We start from the raw sequence: 22095 nt of genomic DNA, 5'->3' as shown, positions 1-22095 counted from the left end.
GATCTATCCATTGATGAAAGTAGGGTATGGAAGTCACCTACTATTGTGGTTTTGTCTGTTTCACCATTCAGATCTGTTCCTATTTGCTTAACATATTTAAGTGCTCCCATGTTGGGTGCATATCTTTTTCCATCCCTTCACTTTGAGCTTATGTGTGTCCTTAAAGCTGAAGTGAATCTCTTGTAGGCAGCATATAGTTGGGTCTCGTTTTTTTTAATCCCATCCAGGCACTCCATGTCTTTTGATTGGAAAATGCAATCTACATTTTAGGTAATTGTTGGTAGGTAAGCACTTACTAATGCCATCTTATTGTTTTCTGGCATGTTTTATAGTTCCCTTGTTTCTTTCTTCCTTTCTTGCTGCCTTTCTGTGGTGGTATGCTCCAATTCCTTTCTCTTTATATTTTGTGAATTTACTGTAGGTTTTTGCTTGTGGTTACCATGGGACTCACATAAAACATCTTATAGATGTAACAGTCTATTAGTACTCTGCCCTTTAACCTTTGTACCACAGTTAAGTGGTTACACCATATTACAGTATTAGAGTGTTCTAAATTTGGCTATGTATTTACTTTTACCAGTGTATTGTATATTTTCATGTGTTTTCATGCTACTGATTAGAGTCTGTTCGTTTCAGCTTGAAGAACTAAAGCATTTCTAATAAGGCAGGTCTAGTGATGAATTCTCTCAGCTTTTGGCTGTTTGTCTGGATAATTCCTTATTTTCCCTACATTTCTTTTCTTTTCTTTTCTTAAGAATTTATTTATTTATTTATTTTTGGCTGCGTTGGGTCTTCGCTGCTGCGTGTGGGCTTTCTCTAGTTGCAGTGAGCGGGGGCTACTCTTTGTTGCAGTGCGTGTGCTTCTCATTGCGGTGGCTTCTCTTGTTGTGGAGCACGGGCTCTAGGCGCACGGGCTTCAGTAGTTGTGGTATGCGGGCTCAGTAGTTGTGGCTCGCAGGCTCTAGAGCACAGGCTCAGTAGTTGTGGCACATGAGCTTAGCTGCTCCGTGGCATGTGGGATCTTCCCGGACCAGGGCTCGAACCCGTGTCCCCTGCATTGGCAGGCAGATTCTTAACCACTGTGCCACCAGCGAAGTCCTCTCTTCAATTCTGAAGGATAGCTTTGCCAGATAGGGTATTCTTCATTGGCAGGTTTTTTTTTTTTTTTTTTTCTTTTCAGCACTTTGAATATATTATTCCACGCTCTCCTGGCCTGTAAGGTTTCTGATGAGAAATACACTGATAGCTTAATGGGTATTCCTTTATAGATTACAGTCTCCTTTTGCTGCTTTTAGGATTTTCACTTTGTCTTTGATTTTTGACAGTTTCATATAGTGTGTCTTAGAGAAGATCATTTTGGATTGAAATAATGGGGTGATCTACATATTTATGAATGTGGATGTCCAGATTTTTTCCCCAGGTTTGGGAAGTTCTCAGCCATTATTTCTTTAAGTAAGTTTTCTACCCCCTTCTCCCTCTCTTCTCTTTCTGGAACTCCAGTAATTCATATATCAGTTCTTTTGATGGTGTCCCATAATTCACCTAGGCTCTCTTCTCTGTTTTTCATTCTTTCCTCTTTATTCTCCTCTCACTGGGTTATTTCAAAGTTCCTATCTAACTCACAGATTCTTTCTTCTGTGTGGTCTGTTCTGCTGTTGGTACTGTCTGTTGCAGTTTTCATTTCTTTCTTCGAGTTCTTCAGCTCCAGAATTTCTCTTTGGTTCTTTTTTATAATTTCTGTTTCTCTGTTAATTTTCTCATCTTGTATGCATATTGTTTTCCTGATTTCAATTTTTTGAATTGCCTTTCTGGGTTTTCTTGTAGCTCAGGTTTCCTCAGAACAATTATTTTTCATTCTTTATTGAGTAAATTGTAGATCTCCATGTATTTGGATTTGGTTACTGGGAAATTATTGTGATCCTTTGGTGATGTCACATTTCCTTGATTTTTCATGTTCCTTAGAGTTTGTGTTCCTGTTTTCATATTTGGGGTAGTAGTCACTTCCTCCAGTCTTTCCTAACTGCCCAGGAGAGGTTCTGAAGCTTCCTCACACCTTGTATGAATACACCTGCTCCACATCTCCCGCTTTCCTTTATGGCAGAATTCTTAGGCTTGTGTGTCTTCTCCTGATCTTACAACACACTAGGCTGGCTGTTGATAGCCTCTCGTTTTCACAAAATAGGTGCTGCAGCTCAAGTTTGTGTTTTCTCCCTAGCCTTCTACCACATCTCGCTCTCAGGAGCATGTAAAGGGAGCTAGCCTGAGAGTGGGAGGAGGTGTGGGTGAGGCACGCAGGGTGCTGAGGGTGCCCGCAGGCCAGTTGGGAGGATCCTTGAGTGAGGCTTCCCCAGGGCTTGTGGACAGGTTTCCTGAGGCAGTCCACGATGTAGACAGCAATTAATGACCTCCGAGAATCTAATCGGCTCTTCTTCCCATCTGCTCCCTGCCTCCAGTCATGGAGCCCCTGATTTAATACTCTGGATTCTGTGAGAGAGAAATGAGCCTCTTTGGCAGTGTCCCTACAGCTGGGGAAGCTGGGTGCTCACTCACCCTCTCCCTTTTCCTCAGGGGAGAAATCATGGGCCGAGAAGGTCTTGTTTAGCCGTAAGTGTTCCACCTTCGGGGAGGGGTGATGCTGGCATAGTCAAGCTGTTCCTCTTACCTGACCAGTGTGTCCAAACACATTTTTTTCTGCTCTGGTGGAGTGCTGGAACCTCTCCTCTGGAAACCTGGATTACACCAGGGCTCTCTCATCCGTGGGTGACTGCCCAGGTCAGTGTTCTCCAGGTGCTCCGAGATGGCGGCTGAGAGGGGCTGGAGCCACTCACGGGTTCCTGCTGGTTCCACAGCCCCTATCACCTGATGTGCAGGTGGGCAAGACTCCACCTGAGTCCCTTGGCGAATGGCGCTGGATCCCACAGCTCCCACAGAGGTGCTTTTGTTTGTGGATGGATGCTAATTTTTGTTGTTGGCGGGGATGGACAAAATCGGGGGACATCTTGTGACTCAGTACAACGTTGATCTTGATGTCTGTAATTTCTCTAATTCCACAGTCTTCTATGTACAGCTCTATAGTAAATATTGAAATACAAGCTTTGCTCAGCTTTTTCAATATTGTTTTCACTATTCTGTTTGCTACTTTGAGCTTTTATATACACTTTAGAATCAGCTCATCAATTTCTACCAAAAACAAAAAAAACAAAAAAAACCCCAGAACCTATTGTGACTTTCATTAAGATTATGTTGAATCTATAATTCAATTTGGGGAGAATTATCATTTTTACAATATTGAGTTCTGATCCATGAAAACATGGTATATCTCTCCACTTGTTATATATTTAATTTCTCTCAACAATGTTTTAAATTTTTAGCTACAGGTCATGCACATATTTTGTTAATGTCCATAAGTATTTCAGATTTTTTGGTGCTATTGCAAATGATACTGGATTTTTAAATTTCAAGTTCCCACTTTTTAATATATTTTATATTTTAAAATATACTAGTTCTCTGGTAGTACACAGAAATACAGTTGATTTTCACATATTGACCTTGTAGCCTAAGACTCTGCTATATTCACTTATTAGTTCCAGTAGCTTTTTTGTCAGTTTTTTAGGATTTTCTATACAATCATGTCAATTGCAAACAAAGATAGTTTTATTTCTTCCTCAAGTGTATGCCTTGTATTCTTTTCTTCTTTATTACCCTGGCTAGGCTGCAGTATCCCATGTTGAATAGAAGTAGGAAGAGTGGAATCACTGCCTTGTTTCCAGTCTGAAGGGGGAAGTGTTTGATCATGCACCGTTAAAAAGGGTGTTAGGTGCAGGTTTTTCATAGATGCTGTTTATCAGATTGAGGAAGTTCTCTTCTATTCCTAGTTTGCTGGTAATTTTTATCATGAATTGTTGAATTTTGTCAAATAACTTGTCCTGCATCTATTGAGATCATTGTAAGGTTTTCTGTTCGAATCTGTTAATATGGTGATTCATTGATTAGTTTTGAAATATTAAACTTACATTCCTCAGATGAAACAGTCCTTGGTACTGATGTACCATCCTTTTTATATATTGCTGGATTTGATTTGCTAATATTTATTTGTTCAGGACTTTTTTGCATTTATGTTCGTAAGAGGTATCTGGCCTGTAGTTTTCTTTTCTATGAGTGTCTTTATTTGGTTTTGTTATCAGGGTAATATTGACCTCATAAAAGGAGTTGTGAAGTGTTCCTTCCTCTTCTGTTTTCTGGAAAAGTTTATTTAATATTGGCATTATTTATTCCTTAAATGTTTGGTAGAATTCACCAGTGAAGCCATCTGCCTCTCTGAGTAAAAGTTATAGAAAAGTTATAGTTATTTTTTCTTTAGTGAGCTTTGGTAGTTTGTGCCTTTAAAGGAATTTTTCCACTTTAAGTTGTAAAACCTACTGGTATAAAGTTGTTCACTGTATTCCCTTATTACCCTTTAATGTTTGTAATATGTATATCGATGTCCTGTCTTTGATTTCTTATGTTGGCAATTCATATTTTCCCTCTTTTTTGGCAAGGCGCATAAAAGTAGAGCAATTAGTACAATGATTCTCATGTATCTATCACCCAGAGTCAATAATGATCAACATTTTGCCACATATGCTTCATTCATCCTTTTTTTTTTTTTTTACTTGAATATTTTATTTATTTATTTTTAAAAGCTGCTTTATTTTTTTCATTTGTTTTTGTTTTTTTTGGCTTCATTGGGTCTTTGTTGTGGTGCGTGGGCTTCTCATTGCAGTGGCTTCTCTTGTGGAGCATGGGCTCTAGGCACATGGGCTTCAGTAGTTGCAGCACGCAGGCCCTAGAGTGCACGGGCTTCATTAGTTGTGGCGCGTGGGCTCAGTAGTTGCGGCGTGCGGACTCTAGAGCGCAGGCTCAGTAGTTGTGGCATATGGGCTTAGTTGCTCTGTGGCAGGTGGAATCCTCCTGGACCAGGGATCCAATCCATGCCCACTCTATTGGCAGGTGGATTCTTAACCCCTGCGCCACCAGACAAGTCCCTACTTGAAGTGTTTTAAAGTCCTACACATTATATTTCACGACCCCCAGATACTTCCATATGCATCTCTTAAAAGTAAGGTTTATTTATTTTTTTAATAGAACCATATGCCATTATCCATTCCTAAAAATATTAACTGTGATTCCTTGGTGTCATCTTTTACCTAGGCATATGCCTGTAGGATTTTCCTGATTGTCTCAGAAATGTCATTTTATAGTTGATATGTTCAAATCAGAATCCACACAAGGTCCACACCTTACCCAGGGCTGTTATGTATCTTAGGTCTCTTAATCCAGGGCAGATCACCCTTACTTTTATTTTTTATTTTTTTAAATTTATTTTTATTTATTAATTTATTTTGGCTGCGTTGGGTCTTCATTGCTGCGCACAGGCTTTCTCTAGTTGTGGCGAGCAGGGTCTACTCTTCGTCGTGGTGTGCGGGCTTCTCATTGCGGTGGCTTCTCTTGTTGTGGAGCACGAGCTCTAGACATGCGGGCGTCAGTAGTTGTGGCACGCAGGCTCAGTAGTTGTGGCTTGCGGCCCTGGCGCGCAGCCTTCAGTAGTTGTGGCGCAGGGGCTTAGTTGCTCCGCGGCATGTGGGATCTTCCCGGACCAGGGATGGAACCCGTGTCCCCTGCATTGGCAGGCGGATTCTTAACCACTGCGCCACCAGGGAAGTCCCACCCTTACTTTCAAAAAAATTTCTCCCACAGAATGTTTCACATTCTGGGTGTATCTGTTTGCTCCCAGTTGGTATCATTTGACTCTTCCATGATAGGAGTTTCTTCAAGCTGAGAGTAACTGTGATATGCCTTCGAGCCTCTGTCCCCCTGGGGATCCTTCCTTAGCTCTTATGCCCTGGAGGGGTGTGGAGTAGGGGCACCTCCCATTTCACGGCCTGGGGAACATCTGCTTCTCCGTCCAGCTCAGGCCAGGCCACTTCTATGAAGCCTGGGTCTCCCTCACCTCTGACCTCCACTAACTTATGTGTAGCACTTAATTATTATGTATCTTTGTCTTGTACGCTTTGGTTTCCTGTGTGTTTTAAGTCTTGTCCTCGCAAATCTGTTCTCTGTTACTGTATGTGTTCTTTAAATGTAATGTAATATTTTATGAAAGCATGACACGCATCAGAGAAGTGTAGAAATCAGATAGCTTGATGGATTTTCATAATTGGAGCACACCTATGCACCCAGCCCCTAGATCCGGCGTCCTCATGTCCTTCCAGGCATCGCTTTCCTCCCAGCGGTAACCTCTGTCCTGACATCCAGCAGCAGAGATTAGTCGGGCTGTGATTTACCTCCGTGTAAATACAATCATGGGAGTTCCCTGGCGGTCCAGTGGTTAGGACTTGGCGGTTTCACTGCCACGGGCCTGGGTTCAATCCCTGGTCGGGGAACTAAGATCCTGCAAGCCTCAACGGCGCAGCCAAAAAAATTAATTCATTTTTTTTTTTAAAGTAAATATATAATCACTCAGTATGTGCTGTTTTTGTCTGACTCTCACTCAGCATTGCTTTGAGGTTTATGCGTGTTGTTACACAGAACAACTTTGTCCGTTCTCATTGCTGTAGCGTTTTTCTCAGTTTACCGCTGTTCATTAGCCCACTTTACTGTTGAGGGACATTTAGGTAGTGTCTAGTTTTGGGCCATTCTAAATGGTACTGATCGGAATATTCTCATAAGTGTCTTTTTGGTGAACCTGTGTCCGCGTTTCTGCGGCACCTCTGCCTGGAGTGGAGCTGCCGGGTCGCTGGGTCCGCAGAGGCTTAGCTTTTATAGATGCCGCCAAATGGTCTTCCACTGCGGTTGCACTAATCATTTTTTAAAACACAAAATCTTACCCTGTCACTTCCCAGGCTTACCTGCTACCCTTCATTACCCCCATCACATGGAGTTGAAATCCAGAGTCCCAGCCTCCCTCCTTGGCCCCTTCTCCAGTGCTCCCGGCCCCCAGGGGTGCCCAGCTGTCCCCGCAACTCAGACCACCCCGACCCGTGCCTGCCTGTTGCCTGTATCTCCTGGAAGACTCTGCTCTTCAGGACGTGTGATGCCCTGCTTCCCTGTACATGTCTCCTCCTCCCCCACCCACCTGCCCACAGTTTGTCTTATAATCATCTTTTAGTGTATCCGCCTCCTCAGGCCACGGCTCCGTAAAAACAAGGGCTGTTTTGTTTATCATCGTGTTCCTGGCGCCTAGCACAATGCCTGGCCCAAGTAGTTGCTCAGAAACTACTGAATGAGTGGATGAATGAATAACCTTCAACTAGCCTGGAAGTACTGAACGCTGGGCAGATGACAGTAACAGAAACCTGGCGGCTGGTGGGTCACTCCTCGCCTTACGAAAACTTTAAACCTGGCTTTGGTCTGTAAACTGAAAAGAGCAGGGCTTAAAGCACAGCCCCTCCCCCAGGGGTGACGACAGGTGGGGAGCCGCAACGCAGTTTATCATCTTTCACATTTCACAGCCGTCATTTGCTATGAACACCAATGAGAGCTTCAGTATTTCTGCCACTAAGAAGTGGCGGCAATGTGTGTTTCTCCTAGTTGGCCGCAGCATGTATTGGGAGGAGTTGTAGAGATTTGGGATTAAGCATTGACTTTAAATCCAGGCCCTTCCATTTAATAGCTGTGCTGTTCTGGTTAAATAACTCTTCTGAGCTTCAGTTTCTACGTGTGAAATGGGACAATAATATGTACCTTGTGGGGCTGCTGGAGGATTGGCGAGTTCTCAGAGATCCATCGACAGTCCCCATACGACGAAGTTTCTTCCCTTCTCCCGGGGCAATAGGTGAAAATAACAAACTGTGCTTCAGCCAGTTTCTGCTGGGCTGGGTCTTCCCTGAAGATCTGGGCGGAGCTGGATTGCACTGGCAGCTCTCCTTTTTCGTGGAGGAGAAGGGGCTCAGGCTGCAGCTTGGGTAGAGAGCGGATAGGAGGACAGGGCCCCTCAGCTGCGGGGGGCGGGGGCCAAGCGGCTGCAGAGCTCGGTCTCAGGCCCCCAGGGGGACACCGGGCCGGGAAACCACCTCCTTTCCTCTTGGGTGCTAGCACCTGGGGAGGAGATGTAGCCCCCTGGGCAGTGTGGTCCCGGTGAGTTAGGGACCAGTGCTCTGGAGAATTGTCTTTAGTCCAAGATGGGTGAGCAGGAGGGGAGAGAGAAATTCCTTAACTCAAATATAATTGAAATCATTACTGACTGTATTGAAACAGTTTACGTGGATTTTGAAGGATCAGCTCCCCGCTGCCTCTGCACCAGGTCCTCACTGGACAGCAGAGCCCGGGTCCTGGTTCTTGGGGGCCCATTCAGAGGACCGGCAGAGAGTGCATTGTTTTTAGGGGCTTCATCTAGGACTTTGGTAACCCTTAGACAGTTTTGTGAAGCATGGCCCTCTGGGGGGATTGCTCTTTTCCTCTTTTGGGAGGAATACCTGAGATACCAGGGAAATCTAGAAATACGGGCACAGGAGGGGAAGAAGATTCAGCTCATCCCACTGACCATGGGCTGGACCCACGACAGATGGGGCTGGAGAGAAGAGAGCGCTGATTTTCTTGCCCTTGGCTGACATTGCTTTGTTTGGGTTTTTTTTTTTTTAGGAAACTATTTTTATTTATTTATTTATTTATTTTTGGCTGCACTGGGTCTTTGTTGCTGCGTGCGGGCTTTCTCTAGTTGTGACGAGCGGGGGCTACTCTTCATTGTGGTGCATGGGCCGCTCATTGCAGTGGCTTCTCTTGTTGTGGAGCACAGGCTCTAGGTGCGCGGGTTTCAGTAGTTGTGGCACCTGGGCTCAGCAGTTGTGGCTCGTGGGCTCTAGAGCGCAGGCTCAGTAGTTGTGGCACACGGGCTTAGTTGCTCCGTGGCATGTGGGATCTTCCCGGACCAGGGCTCGAACCCGTGTCCCCTGCATTGGCAGGTGGATTCTTAACCACTGCACCACCAGGGAAGCCTGCTTTGTTTGTTTTTATATAAGAAAGTTGTTTGGTAACTGAAGTGCTCGGGCTATTCGATTAGGAAAATGGCTGAATAAACCCAGTGGAGGTTCCCTGAGTCCTTCTCTTTATTATGATCGAAAGAACACTGTAAACTTAATTAAAAAAAAGAAAATCCCCATGATGAAAAACCGTTCTGTTGTTTTTGAAACAAGTTTGAAAAAGTGATTAAACTGAATGCAGCAGCCTCTTTCCTCTGATGACCACAAAGCGCTAACAAGGGATTTTTACATTTTAACTGGAGTTTGCTCTCCTAGGAGTGGGCCGCGTGTTGTCTTTTAAGTGCTTTTCAGAAGCCAAGTATAGACCAAATTGGGCTTGTTAGTAATATTTCGGGTCCTGGGATCCGCCCCCAAACACCAGAGGCCGAGGTGTGTGAAACCGGGGAAGGCTGGTGTCGGCCTCCAGCCGGTCCCAGTAGCTTTTAAGGTAGGTTTTTGCTTTGCTTGTTTGGGTGGGGATATAGTTTCTAAGAGGCTTGGATTCACTTGGTTCAGCGCATCCAGTTCCCTCATAAGCCCCAGTCACTCCAACAAAATATATTTTTCTGGGAATTGTGGACTCAAAGTATTCTGACTTCCGTCAGCGAGCAGTGACCAGCTTCATGTTCAGGACTCACGGGAACGTGAGTAAATGGATCCACTTTATGTAAAGTATTTAAAAGCATGTTCAAATGGAATATTACTCAGCCATAAAAAGAAACGAAACTGAGTTATTTGTAGTGAGGTGGATGGACCTGGAGTCTGTCCTACAGAGTGAAGTAAGTCAGAAAGAGAAAAACAAATACCGTATGCTAACACATATATATGGAATCTAAAAAAAAAAAAAAAATGGTTCTGAAGAACCTAGGGGCAGGACAGGAATAAAGATGCAGACATAGGAAATGGACTTGAGGACACGGGGAGGGGGAAGGGTAAGCTGGGACGAAGTGAGAGAGTGGCATGGACTTATATATACTACCACATGTAAAATAGATAGCTAGTGGGAAGCAGCCGCATGGCACAGGGAGATCAGCTCGGTGCTTTGTGACCACCTAGAGGGGTGGGATAGGGAGGGTGGGAGGGAGACGCAAGAGGGAGGAGCTATGGGGATATATGTATACGTATAGCTGATTCACTGTGTTCTACAGCAGAACCTAACCATTGTAAAGCAATTATGCTCCAATAAAGGTGTTAGAAAAATAAATAAAAAATAAAACTATGTTCAGCAACATGCCCTTAAGTTCCTCCCTGACTCCCTTTTTACTTGTAATTCAGAGTTTTAACTTCTCTCTCAGCTGTTTTAGTTGAATTTTACTTGGGTTACAAAAGCACTGAAAGGATTTGAATGCTTTGGGAACACTTAATTAATCAAAAAACCCATCAGGCTTAATTTTGAGTTCTGTGTTTTCATTTTTTAAAAGGGTTCTTTTTAAAAAAGTCTTTAAAACTGGAGTTATGTGTGTGTTGGGAGTGGTTCCTCCTTCGGGCGCTCTGAGGAAGGCGTTGACTTTTCTAGGTTCGCACTCCTCTTGCCCACCTGACTGCCTCTAGGTAGCCAATGTCTTGTTAGAGAACTTAAGCTGGTTTTTAATAATAATCTTAGCAAAAGGTAATTCTGAAGGTGAATCTGTTATCACTACCGCAAGCATTGAGTCCTGGATTCCAGAGCCCCTGGAAACAGAGTTCGGGTTGTTCCTGATTTGCTGGGGCCGGCAGTGCCGACCAGCTGGGGCCCCTGTGCTGGTGGTTTCTGAGCGGTGCTCGGGGTTCCCTTTGTAGTGGAGGTGCTGTCCCGGGGTTTGGGGTTTGACATCTTGCAGTCATATTTGGCGGTCATCTGCCAGAGCCTTCCCAGCTAATTCATTCTGTCCCACAGCGTTGGCCCCTGGCTGGCTCTCGACGGTAGCCGAGCTCCTGTTGCCCACATCTCGCACCACCTGCTGTGGCCTTGCTCCCTTGGCCTGGGTGAGGCAGGCCCCTGCGAGGTTGGCAGTGGCCTGGCTTTGACCTTTGATCCCTCTTGTTCCTCCAAAGCTATGAAATATTACATTAAATACAGGGGGCCTAGCCTAGCCGGGGCCTTACCTGCATTTGTAACTATTTTATTCACTTTCGGGTAGGCCTGACTTCTAAAATGGTTATCTAGGAGTTGTTGAAGTGGGTGTATTTCTCTTCTTTCTAGGACATTTTGTTAGCCAACAACCTAGGAGGTAATAGCTTTGTGTGATATTTTCTAATTGTTCTGTGCTGCTTCTAACTTAAAGTTGCGTTCCCAAACTCCCATTTCTCACCTAGGAAAGCAAAAGAGTCAAATAAAAATCATTTTAAGTTAAACAGTTCAGCCTTAAAATGTTTCTGAAAGACGAAACCTTTTAAATTGTCCACTAATGGGTAGTCATTCCCGTTCCCTCCACTGCTTTCTGCCTGAGTTGTCTTCAAGAGGAAAAAAAAAGATCTTTGGGGGGCATACCACGTAGGGTGGGAGTTACCTGCCTTCACCCAGACCTGCTGGCCCTTCGGCGCCCTGCAGAGGGGGTGGGGCTGGGGGCAGACCTAGATTCCTGGCTCTTCCCCATTGACTTGCTCCAGGCAGAATAAACATGCTTTGAGCAACTGCCAGCAAGCAAGTTAAAAGATGCTCCTCTAGCAGGCCTGCAAAAAATATTCTAAAAGGCAAATCATTTGCTGCATTTCCTCGGAGCCAACTGTGGGAAGTCTCTGCTTGGTCAGCAGCCAGTGCAGACGGGCCCTGGGTGGCTGGTGACAGCTGGCGAGGCCCGATCTTAACCCCATTCCCCGCCCCTCGGAGGCCCCTGCATCCTGGGCCACACCTAGGACTTCTCTACCTTTCCACTGCCCTCCTTCCAGGAACCCAGGTAACAGTCACAGAGGAGTCTGTCTGGTTTCATTGTATGTTGGGTTCCAGAAAATAATTGAGTTTAAGGGAGGCCACTACAAAGCTGTTTTAGAAATACTTTGGAAATACTCAGATGATGGTGGAAATCGAAATGAAAGATGATAAGTTTCTGCTGCTGATTAGGGATTGTGAAGTGTGTTGAACTCAGATAAAAATGTAAACTGGTAATAATTACGGAGTGAGTAGCCTACGGATTGCCTTCTTTCCATGATCCCATTTAATCTTTTTTTTTAGCTCAACTTTCTTTGATGTGTGATTTACACACAAGAAAACTCACATTAAGTACAGATATGGAACTACTGCCCTAATGGAGATAAGAACATCCCCCCATCCCATACTGGCTGGTCTGAGCACTGCCCCTAGAGGTTGGTTTTGCAGGATCCAGATGATGGCCTTCTGTCGGGCATGGATGCTTACCGCTGCCCCTGCTCCCGGGAAGGCTGGGGGGCAGCGCCCGGCCCCAGTCATGGTCCGAGTCCAGAGCACTTCACCCTCCCTGGCCCCTGGATCCGTGTCTAGGCATCTGAAGGAAGTGCCGGCGGAACCACAGGACTGAATGTGACCTCCATCGATTTGCACCCTGAGCAGTATCTGAACCTGCGGTTTTTGTGACAGAGAAATTGAGAGATTCCAAACAGGCTGAAGGCCTGCAGGACCTCTTTGGGAATCTGGACTGAGAGGGAAATCCCTTGGTTTACTGCAGCAAGTATTTATTAAGTGGCTACTGCATGCACTGAACTGTGCTGGCTGACGTGGAGGATGTGAAATGAAGAGAAGGTTAGGCCCCCCACCCTTGAGGAGCTTTGTGGTTCCAAGAAACAGTTTAGAAAGAATGATTCCAGGCAAGACAAAGTGCAAAGTGAAAATGCGGGGTCCCTTGTTCAGAAGGCAGGAGAAGGTACTGTTAAAGTTCCTGAAGTAGGCAGCCTTTTCCTTTCTTCAGTCTCTCTTGACTTGTCACGGTGTTTTTCAGTTGCTATTTTATTATTTATTATTATTATTTATTATTTTATTTATATTTTATTTAATTTTATATTATTATTTATTGTTATACTACATTCTCAGCCTTGAGTTTTTCATTTACCTTTATGTTGCACAACTTCAGTTTTAAGTTTAAATGCAAACATAGGAACATTTAACTCGTATGTATGACAGTATTTTGTAACTTGTGCACGCCTATGTACTTTATTCTTACGAGAACTGGAAGCTCTGCTCAAAACTGTCTCAACTGTATTGATTTCGCTTGTTGACATGTGCCAACTCTACCAACACTGTCCGCCTTCGGCGCCTGGTGCTGGAGCGGAGACTGCGGACGGGGACCCGGGGGCTCTGTGGGTCGCCCTTGCCCCCCATGTGTGTCTCGTGTGTGTGGCTGGCCTGTTGGGAGAGGCACCCAAGGAAGGAAGGAGAGGGTAGAGTTTCTGGCCTGCTGGTGTTTCTATGCGTCCTTCCTGCGGTCAGAAGGACCGGTTCTGCTTGGAATGGATAGGTGGCCTCTCCCGGCTGTGCCAGGCGTCTATGTAGCTCGCGCCTCGGCCTCGCTCGGAGTCTCGCTGATCCCACCGGTCGTGGGTCCGCCGGGTCCTGTGCTCCTGGGTCGTGGAGAACACGGTGAGCTGCTGGGGCTGCACGGACCTCCTCTGCTGGCGAGTAGGCGCTCGTGCCCTCATCAGACATCACTTACACAGCACACGTCCAGATACGATTGCTAACCGTCCCGGGATCGGGGCCGCTTCTGGGTGCTCATTCCCCGGGCAGGCTACCCTGGTGTGTGCCCCCGCGCCTGCGCAACACCTGTGGGGACCTTAGGGACGAGGATGGCAATGGAACCTGGTGGGGGGCGTTCCCGGGCCGTGGCTGCCGGGGGCCCTTCGGGGCTGGGAGTTGTTCCTGTTCTGCGTCTGCGCAGGAGGCAGGAGAGGACGCCTCCTCCTGGAGCCGGTGGAGCCCCTGCAGGGCAGGGAGGGGTGTGAAGGCAGGTCTTCAGCCTGGCCATCTGTGTACGTCGTTTCATCTCCTAGTTTCCCCGTCTGTAAAATGGACAGCGGTGGGGAGTGAGGCGATCTCGCTTTGAGTGTTAATTTGAGAGCGTAAGCGAAGCATCTGTCATCTAACACGGTAAAAACGCCCTCGGTCCTGGTGGTGGCATAATTCATATTTTCCCCTCTGAGCCGCAGGTGGAGCCCGGCTTCCTGAAGCCACGCCCACCGGGCAGGTGGGCTCTTGGTGATGAGGGCTGTTCCGGGGGTCCGACTCGCGAGGACACGAGTGGTGCTCTCTCGGCCGCGCCTCCGCTCCAGCCGCCCGCTCCCCATCCCACCTGTCCCCTCGGCGCTGGGCCTGTCCAGCTGCTGCTGGCGGACCTCAGAGTGCGCCTGGCGGCGGCGGACCATCACGTCTCCCTTGTGGTCACTGTATGTTTAAAAGCTGGCAACACAGTGGCCTTTAAAATGGTGTGGCATTAAAAGTTTTCTTTTTCTTCAAAGAATTTCTGGCGTGGGCAAAGCGTAAAAGCCCGCGGGCCGCTTGCCAGGCAGCACTCAGAGGCCCCGTGGGGCATCAGGACCGGGACGCGCCGCTTGTCCTCACGGACCCGCGAAGGCTTGGAGTCTGGGGGGCGACTGCGAGTGTGGACCCAGCCTCTGCATTTCAGAGGCGCTGCGTCGCCCGGGCCGCTGGGCTCACGTCAGAAGGGTGTCCTGCCATGCACGTTTCTGGGGTCCCCAGCGGGGCGGCGGGCAGGAAGTCCTAGCGGCTGCTGCAAAGGCGGCAGCGCGAGGAGGGAGCATCAAAGCGGCCGCAGGACGCGCGGCCTCCCTGGCAGCGCCCGGCCCGGGAGAGGCTGACCGAGCTCCAGGGCAGAGGTCGAGGCGGCTTGTTTTTTCACCTGTTTCCTACAGCCCTAGAAACCTCTGAAGAATGACCGTGTAACTAGAGCAGACACTCAGGCGTCTCTCCGGGGACAGGAACGTTACAGTAGGAAGGGAGGGCGGTTCCTATACAAGGAGAAACGAGCACACATCACACGTGCCTTTTACCTACGTTCGGCGGCCCTGAGTAACATCTGCTGAGGCCGTGCCCGGGCCAGTGGCCACACGAGGTCCAGGGCAGCGCGTGGCTTTGCTGAAGCTGGCCCTCGCTGTGACAGGGGCCGTCACGGGTTTGGTGGGAGCCAACTTTGACACACGATGATGAACGAGAAAAGCTACTCATACAGCAGGCAGGTGGGGAGGCAGAGATGCGGGGCTGCTGGGCATCCAGCCAGGGGCGGGTGGCAGAGCCGTAACTTGGCGAGACCAAAGCCGGCCGTTTCACCTGTCTTTTCTAGCACAGTCTAACCTCTACAGCAGGCAGGCAGTGTTCACGGCTTAAGGATTTATCACTTAGAGAAAACAGTAAAATCTGTATGTCATCATTTCCAGCTGTCTAGCATTTCCTCCTGTCATTAAATATTAATACAGGATGAATATTTTGTGGAGACACCTTTTTTCATTTTTAAAGGTTGTTTTCACGTTAGAAGCTGGTGTCCATTTAAATCCTTTGGCACCTGGTATGTGTGTGTGTTTCTAAATATGGTCCCAGTGTGTGCAATAGTTGATTTGTAAACTAGCAGATTAAACTCTGAAATTAAGTCCTGCCTTTTACACTCTTGCCACCAGGTGGCTAAGAAAAAATATTAAGCAGGAAATCCCCAATAATTATGCGAAGGACTCATAATGACTTTCAATTTCTGCTTCAGCGATGAAATATGAAACTCTAGATGGACTGTGTTTCAGTAAGAAAGCTGCTGAATAAGTGACAGAGGCATTTCAAGCAGTGCCAGGCCAGATGGACATTTCCATGAGTTGTTTTTGTTTTCTTAAATATTGACAATGTTAAACTAACCAAATTTTGCTGAAATAAAACTTTTTGAGACTCTCTCTGAGCCTGTTCCACCTCTGGGCTGACCCCTGGATGTCCACATTATTCCTAACTAGTTGGGTTTGAGACAAGGGTTCAGCTTTTGGGCTTTAAGACTCCCAAGGGGAGGGTGACTAAGTCCTGATCACAGCAGGGCCTCCCAATCAGGAAAGTTGCTTGCAAAGGCATCGCTTGAGTTCATTTAGAATCAGTTCTAAAACCCAAAAGTAAAATGCATCAAGTTGAATGTTAATATATCTTGTATGTCTCTTCCATAGACTCTTTTATTAATGATAAGATATTATAGGGAAATCTATGCATGGGGGGTGGTGACATAATAGGGTAGAAACGCTTTTAGGCTTCTCTTCATGGAATGCACCTATTAAAGACAGCACCACGTGGCAGAAACTGTACCCCCTCCCCCCCGTCCCACGTTGCTACGGCATCTTGAGACGGTGGATCTTGTCCAGTGAATTCAAAACCCAGTTTTGAATACAAAAACCAGTTTCCTCGCCGGTGCTCATGTGGCCACTCAACTTCTGTGCGTTCCACTTTGCCCTTCAGTTCTCTAATTTATTAACTTTGACAAGTAACCTCTTGGTTGTACATGATTTTATTCACAATTCATTTTTCTGACTCAAAGTGAACATGAGTGCCTTAATCCTCTAATGGGAATTAATTGCTTGTTTCAGTGCTTAACTCTGATCCTTTCTCAATCCCCACAGGGATGAGGCTCTTCCTGAAGGATCTGTGTTTGTTGTTCAAAACGCAATCAGAAAGGTAATGATGTTTTTCTTGTGAAAGGAGCCAAAAATGCAGAATATTAGTTTTCTTTTTTTATTACATAAGTAGTAGTCTCAAACTATTATTATAAAGGATAAAATTCAGTAGATAAAATGTAGAAAACTATAATTTGGTCATTCTATCAGGCTACATTATTTCCTAGAAAAGTTTAAATTTTTATTGCCAGGTTTTTTGTTTTTTTGTTTTTTTAAATGGAAATAATAAGCTATCATCTTCTGTGGAAGAAAGTTACTGAACTGATTTTCTACAGAGGAGTTGGAATCAACACCCTGTGGCTTAACCATGATCATTTCTATGTAATATCAATCAATCACCTTCCCAGGTATTTGCTTTGGCTCTGAAAAATTAAGGCCACAACTAATGCTTGATATGGCTTGATTCCCTCTCCCATTTATTATGTAGAATATTCTTTTTTGTTTTATTTATAAGGGTCTTCCTTGAGAAGAATATAAGCTAGTAGATATATAGGATCTTGACAAAGGAAGGAGTTGGGGTGGAGAACTTAGGCGGGAACAGGGTCAAGGGGAAAAGGGAATTAATTAACCTTCATCGGGTCCTGAGGCCTGGCCCACAGTTGGCAGTCAGTAGTGATTAGCTCTTAGGGAGACAGGATGAATGCAGTTTTAAAGACCAGGCATAGAAGTTCAGAGAGAGAGTTTAAATAACATTCCCAGAGAGAGACCCACAGTTGTTGTTTGTTAGGTGGTGGAGGTGAGAATTTGATTCAGGCCTGTCATTGTACCACGGTGTCCTTCTTTACACTTACCGTGTGTACATTATGCCCTTTAATGGCCATCTGGCCCAGTGATGTTCCCTGTAGGGGCTGGCCTGACCTGACCATCAGTGTCCTAGAACAGGCCGACCTGGGAGCATCTACTTCACATTAAAGCAGAGATGGAACCACTCCTGATGGGCACTCTTCAAGTTGCTCTGGAAAAGCCCAAATGGCTCACCTACAGCTGTTTCTATCCATTATTTATTGACTCAGGTACTTGCATTTTATCCAAGACTCCAACCATAACCCACTGCCGTGGAAGGAACTACCACATGGCAGGAGGAGAATGGGGTGGAAGACAGACAGACTGTAATGTATGAGCCTCAGAAGGTAGCATTCCCTTCTGCAGTGGCAGTGCTACCCTCTCGTAGCCTGGCCCAGAGGTGTTGTGTGTCAGGAGGGGCCCAGTGTGTTCGTTTCTGGCCTGAGTGAATCACAGGCATATTTTGAGTTAGCCCTGGCTGTGGTCTGAGCGGATCTGGCCAATGCAGTAGTCTTTTCACATGTTCTGATGGCTGTGACCTTCACAGCAGCCCTTGGAAATCAGCTGAACGTGACCACGTACAAGGAACCAGGAGTATAGGGCAATAAGGAACTCAAAAAAGAAAAACTAAACCCAAAGCTAGCAGAGGAAGGAAATAATACAGATGAGAACAGAGATGAATAGAGAAAAATCAATGAAACCAAGAGTTGATTTTCTTAAAAGAGCCACAAACTTTTTAAGCTAGATTAACTAAGAAAAAAAAGAGAGAAGATGCAAATAACTAAAATCAAAAATGAAAGCAAGAACATTAAAACCCATTTTACAAAAATATAAAGGATTGTAAGAGAATACTGTGAACAATTGTATGGCAACAAATTGGTAACCTAAATGAAATGGATAAATTCCTAGAAACACACACCTTACTAAGACTGAATCATGATGAAATAGAAAATCTGAACAGACCTATAACGAGTAAGAAGATCGACTCACTCAGTAATCAAAAGTCTCTCCACAATGAAAATTCCAGAACCAGATGGCTTCACTGGTGAATTCTACCAAAAACATGTAAAGAGAATGAGCATGAGTTCTCAAACTCTTCCCAAAAATTTAAAAGGAGGGAACACTTCCAAACTCATTCAGTGAGGCCAGCACAACCCTGATAACCGAAGCCAGAAGAAGACGACACTATAAGAAAAGTACAGACTAATCTCTCAGATGAAGATTGATGCAAAAATTCTAAACAAAATACTAGCAAAGAGAATTCAATAACACATTAAAAGGATTATATACCATGACCAAGGGAGATTTATTCTTGGAATGCAAGGATGGTTCAACATATGAAAATCAGTCAATATAGTACACTACTTTAACAGAATGAAGGAAAAAAACCTGTCATCTCAATTGATACAGAAAATCATTTGACAAGATTCAACACCACTTCATGGTTAAAAACACTTAAACTAGGAATAGAAGGAAATTATCTCAGCCTAATAAAGGCTGTATATGACAAGCCCATAGCTAACAAACATCACACTTAATGGTGAAAAAGCTTTATAGATAGGGATGTTTGCTTTTACCACTTTTATTCAATATAGTGATAAAAGTTATACATGGACAATCAGGCAAGAAAAAGTAATAAAAGACATCCAAATTGGAAAGGAAGAAGTAGGATTCTGTCTGTTCACATGATCTTATGTAGAAAATCCTAACATTTCCACAAGAAAACTATTAAAACTAGTAAATAAATTCAGCAAAGTTGCAGGGTACAAAATCAGTGTACAAAAATCAGTTGCATTTCAATACGTTAATGATGAACAATCCAAAAAAATTTTTTTAAACAATTCCACTTACAATAACATCAAAAAGAATAAAATACTTAGGAAACTTAACCAAGGAGACAAAAGACTTGTACACTGAAAACTACAAAACACTGTTGAAAGAAATTAAATAGAAAGACCTCTTCATGGATTGGAAGACTTAATATTGTTACGATGTCAGTACTACCTAAACAGATTTAATGCTATTCTTGTCAAAATTCCCAATAGTGTTTTTCTTTCAGAAAGAAAAAAAAAAAAAAAATCCATCCTGAAATTCATATAGAATTTCAAGGGACCCCAAGTGAGCAAAGCAATCTTGAGGAAAAAAACAAAAAACAAAGTTGGAGGTCTCATATGTCCTGATTTCAAAACATACTGCAAAGCTACAGCAATCAAAACAGCATGATATTGACATTAAGACAGATATGTAGATCAATAGAACACAATAGAGAATGCAGAAATAACCCAGAAATAAATCCTTAGATATATGGTCAAATGACGAAGGTGGAAAGACCAACAGGGAACAGACAGTCTTTTCAACAATTGGAAAACTAGATATTTACATGCAAAAGAATGAAGTTGGGCCCTTACTGTACACCATATACAAAGATTAACTCCACATGGATAAAAGTGCTCAACATAAGAGCTAAAACTATAAAACTCTTAGGAGAAGACACAGGGCAAAAGCTTCATGACACTGGGCTTGGCAAGGGTTTCTTGGATATGACACCAGAATCACTCACAGGCAATAAAAGCAAAAATTGGGTGACATCAAAATTTAAAACTTCTGTGCAGCAAAAAGCACAATCAACAGAGTAAAAAGGCAACCTCAACCTATGAAATGGAAGAAAATATTTGCAAATCATATATCTAATAAGAGGTTAATATCCAGAAGATACAGAGAACTCCAGTAACTCAACAAAGAAAAAAAAATCTGATTAAAAAACAGGCAGCGGGGCTTCCCTGGTGGCACAGTGGTTAAGAATCCTCCTCCCGGGGCTTCCCTGGTGGCACAGTGGTTGAGAGTCTGCCTGCCAATGCAGGCGACACGGGTTCGAGCCCCGGTCTGGGAAGATCCCACATGCCGTGGAGCAACTAGGCCCGTGAGCCACAACTACTGAGCCTGCGCGTCTGGAGCCTGTGCTCTGCAACAAGAGAGGCCGCGATAGTGAGAGGCCCATGCACCGCGATGAAGAGTGGCCCCCGCTTGCCACAACTAGAGAAAGCCCTAGCACAGAAACGAAGACCCAACATAGCAATCAATCAATCAATTAAAAAAAAAAAAAAAAGGGCTCACCAAAAGCAATCCATCCCCTTACAGTGAAAAACTCATCCTCAAATACAATTTCTCTTATTAAAAAAAAAAAGAATCCTCCTCCCAATGCAGGGGACATGGGTTCTAGCCCTGGTCAGGGAACTAGATCCCACATACATGCCACAACTAAGAGTTTTCATGCCACAACTGAGGAGCCAGTGAGCTGCAACTGAAGGAGCCCCGCCTGCTGCAACTAAGACCCAGCGCAACCAAAATAAATTAAAAAAACAAAACAACAACAGAAGAAAAAACAGGTAAAGGACTTGAAGAGACATTTCTCCAAACAAGATATGCAATGGCCAACATGAAAAGATGTTCAACATCACTAATCATTACAGAAATGCAAATTAAGACTCACAATGAAGCAAAATGAAAAGACAACCCACAGCATGGGAGAAAATATTTGCAAACGAAGTGACCAACAAGGGAATTAATCTCCAAAATATACAAACAGCTCATGCAGCTCAATATCAAAAAAACAAACAACCCGATCAAAAAATGGGCAGAAGACCTAAATAGACACTTCTCCAAAGGAGACATACAGGTGGCCAAAAAGCACATGAAACAATGCTCACCGTCGGTAATCATTAGAGAAATGCAAATCAAAACTATTATGAGGTATCACCTCACACAGGTCAGAATGGCCATCATCAAAAAGTCTACAAATAATACATGCTGGAGAGAGTGTGGAGAAAAGGGAACCCCCTTACACTGCTGGCAGGAATGTAAATTGGTACGACCACTATGGAGAACAGTATGGAGGGTCCTTAAAAGCTAAAAATAGAACTACCATATGATCCAGCAATCCCACTCCTGGGCATGTATCCAGAGAAAACCGTAATTCAAAAAGATACATGCACCCCAATGTTCATTGCAGCACTATTTACAATAGCCAAGACATGAAAGCAACCTAAATGTCCATCGACAGAGGAATGGATAAAGAAGATGTGGTATGTATATACAATGGAATATTACTCAGCCATAAAAAAAGAATGAAATAATGCCATTTGCAGCAACATGGATGGACCAAGAGATGATCATACTAAGTGAAGTAAATCAGAAAGAGAAAGACATATATAATATCACTCATGTGGACTCTCATTTAAAAAAATGATACAAATGAACTTATTTACAAAACAGAAACAGACTCACAGATTTCAAAACCATTATGGTTACCAAAGGGGAAACATGGGGGGGGGGGGGAGGGATAAATTAGGAGCATGGGATTAACATATACACACTACTATATATAAAATAGATAACCAACAAGGACCTACTGTATAGCACAGGGAACTCTCCTCAATATTCTGTAATAACCTATATGGGTAAAAAATCTGAAAAAGAATGAATATATGAATATGTATAACTGAAATCACTTTGCTGTACACCTGAAACTAACACAACATTGTAAATCAACTATACTCCAATAAAAACAAAAAACAAAAAAACCCACAGTGAAATAGCACCTCACACCCTTTAGGATGGCCACTATATTAAAAAAAAGAGAGAGAGAGGGAGAAGGGAGGAAGGGAGGAAATAAGTACTGGTGAGGATGCGGAGAAATTGGAACCCTTGTGCACTGCAGGTG

General features: G+C 44.5%; 1 protein-coding gene across 2 annotated transcripts in view; it reads left to right on the top strand.

The window, feature by feature from the left end:
- Positions 1-22095, top strand: part of GGACT (gamma-glutamylamine cyclotransferase) — a 46117-nt gene that overhangs the window by 19460 nt on the left and 4562 nt on the right. The window contains exon 3 of one of the 2 annotated variants that reach the window (XR_011071057.1): positions 16539-16593. The exons of the other annotated variant lie outside the window; for it this stretch is intronic. The gene's annotated coding sequence lies outside the window, so the exon portion shown is untranslated. The remainder of the gene's footprint in view (positions 1-16538; positions 16594-22095) is intronic. 2 annotated transcript variants of the gene reach the window in all.

The sequence above is a fragment of the Eschrichtius robustus genome, chromosome 18 (genome assembly GCF_028021215.1).
Source record: "Eschrichtius robustus isolate mEscRob2 chromosome 18, mEscRob2.pri, whole genome shotgun sequence".
NCBI lineage: Eukaryota > Metazoa > Chordata > Mammalia > Artiodactyla > Eschrichtiidae > Eschrichtius > Eschrichtius robustus.
The sequence above is the reverse complement of the archived record's forward strand: the minus strand, read 5'-3'. Positions and strand labels throughout refer to the sequence as shown.